Consider the following 2522-nt stretch of genomic DNA (forward strand, 5'->3'; position numbering starts at 1 on the left):
AATCCCCCCTTACAGATTGGCCCTGCTTCCAAATCACTGGAATGCGAGCATCTATCCCACCTGGTGGAGCAGATTCTGTGGGAGGTGGGGTTTCATGTCTTCCTTTGTTCGTGGAATTTCATGAGGTTTCTATGACTAAAAAGGATTTCAGAAGCCCGCCTTGCAATGGTGAGATGCAGATGGCTTTTGGAACGTAAAGCCCTGAATCGCCAACTTTTCATCATTGCTTCCAGCCCAACCCTAACTCCACTCTCGGTTGCATTTAAAAAGTAGGTGAAAGATCTTGGGAAAAAAGCCACAGAATGCTTGAAGATTACACTAGATGAAATGAATTATCTTTATCAAACCCAGATAGAGAAGCACTCGCCCATGAGGGATTCCGCCACCAGGCCAGAGAGCATTCTGTCTTGCAGAGGCACACCCTGAACTGTGCTCTTATGTAACTAGAAGGTTTTGTCTTTTCACCTCTTTCTTTGGCAGCCATGGATCTGGTTTTCATTGTCTTCACCACATGTTTTCTCCTTGCTGTATGTTGCGATTGTTGACTTATAGAGCATCAAAAAGAAACAAAACAAATCTCCAAACAGCAGAATTTGGCCAGAGCCAAAAGCAACTCGCAACGTTTGAGCTGAGCTTACTCAAAGCTGGGCAAAAAGACACAGGCTTACAAAAATGCCTTTTGTTTGAACCAAACACTGAAGCCAAGGCATCTGTGTCCAGAAGTTCTTGTGCATGGATGAGCCTCCGATCCCAACCTGCAGGAAGCCAGCTGGATGAGGCTCTTGGCAGCTGTGTGTCAGAGAACCGAAGCAACAACCTGTCTTGCTTCAGCTTTCGAGTGTCTCTAGCCCCATGGAGCTTGGAGAGTCCTAACAGATTCCCTCATCCATGGCAACAGATCTATGCCCGGATTGAAACTGTGCTCACATTCCAGGAACACTGCATCCATTAACTCAGTGACACATTCTATTTCTCTACTAATTGCATCAGCCGTAATCTCAACTGCCCAAAGAGGCCACGCCTGCCATTAAGACTTCACGTTTAAATAATCTAAGCTTCCCCATGTCTCAGGCTCAGTAACCAGCACCCAGCTCAAGAAACAGAACGACTAGTGCCACAGAAGCCTCCCGCGTGCCCTCCTAGTCGCTGCATCGCCAAGGGTAACCGCTGTCCTATCTTTTAACGGCATAGATGAATCCGCAATAGACCGTTTAGATCACAATTATTGTAGACTTCTATGTGCAATCAATAAGTTATTCATGTTAGGGGTGCTTGGGTGGCTCAGTTGGTTAAGCGTCCGACTTCGGCTCAGGTCATGATCTCACAGTTCGTGAGTTCTGTGCTGACAGCTCAGAGCCTGGAGCCTGCTTCGGATTCGGTGTCTCCCTCTTTCTCTGCCCCTCCCCCACTCGTGCTCTGTCTCCCTCTCTCTCTCTCTCTCAAAAATAAACATTTAAAAAAATAAGTTACTTATGGTGTACATCTTATTCCCTATCCCACTTGCTCCATTCATTATCCATTTAGAGGCAGCAGAGCCAAGAGACATGAATCCCAAATGCCAGGGTTTGGTTCCCGGCCCCAGCATTACTTACCCTTGTGACACCTCTGTTTCCTCATCTTGACAATGAGGGCAACAAAGATTATTATGATAAGTAAATATGATATGTGTAACATTATCACTTCTGCCACATAGAAAGCAACTCATGAAATCTTTCCTTACTCTCTTACTTCCTTCTTCCATCCATTCTTCCCAATCTTCCTTTTTTCTTTCAGTCATTCATTCTTTTTTGTTTGTTTTCCTCAGGAGTGTCCCTGGAAGAAGCTTCTGGCACCTCCTCTCTATTGGCAGCTGCCCACACAGCCAGTTCCCAAGGGCAGGTCCCTGGCAGCTCTGGAGCTCCTGTTCTGTGTCTTCTCACACCATGTCCAGAGAACAGCTCACAGGGGGCAGACCCCCACCCCACGGGACAGGGCATGGCCCCAAGGCCTGCAGCGTCCACCCCACCCTGTGGGTGTCATTACCCTCCCCCAGCCTCTAGTCCCAATGGGGCAGACCACTGAGTGGAGGCGCTCCCCTCACAATGACCCCTGCCCTGATCCCCACTCACCTTGTGTTTCCTCCCAACCTAAAGGGCACTGTCATGACCTCATGTTCCCTGGGCATTTCCTCCCTCGGCCCGCCGGTCAGTTCCCAGGTTCTTTCAGCTCTGTCACTTTCGTATTTCCTAAACCCACCACCACTGCCTTAATTCATTCTAACATTTTTCTTCCTTGATTACATACAATACCTGCATAACAGATCCTGCCTCTGATTGGGGTCCTCCTCATTTCAAGGTATGAGCAGAGAGATCAAGGCCTCCTAAGATCTGCCTTTCCTCTGTCCCGGAATGTCCCAGGTCCCCCCCTCCCTTGGTGCCTCAGCCCACACCTGTGCTTCTCAGCCTGAAGCCCCCACCTCTTCTCCATCCTGGGACCTGCCCCCACAAGTGTCTGTCCCGGGGAGCACATCCCCCTGTCAGGGC

At 49.0% G+C, this 2522-nt stretch overlaps 1 long non-coding RNA gene across 1 annotated transcript; it reads left to right on the forward strand.

The window, feature by feature from the left end:
- Nucleotides 1-288: 288 nt before the first annotated feature.
- On the forward strand, nt 289-2298 carry LOC123577516. Its single transcript, XR_006701891.1, has 2 exons — nt 289-1160; nt 1805-2298. It is a non-coding gene; the product is annotated as an uncharacterized LOC123577516 (long non-coding RNA).
- Nucleotides 2299-2522: the final 224 nt, after the last annotated feature.

Source organism: Leopardus geoffroyi, chromosome D2 (genome assembly GCF_018350155.1).
Source record: "Leopardus geoffroyi isolate Oge1 chromosome D2, O.geoffroyi_Oge1_pat1.0, whole genome shotgun sequence".
Classification (NCBI taxonomy): domain Eukaryota; kingdom Metazoa; phylum Chordata; class Mammalia; order Carnivora; family Felidae; genus Leopardus; species Leopardus geoffroyi.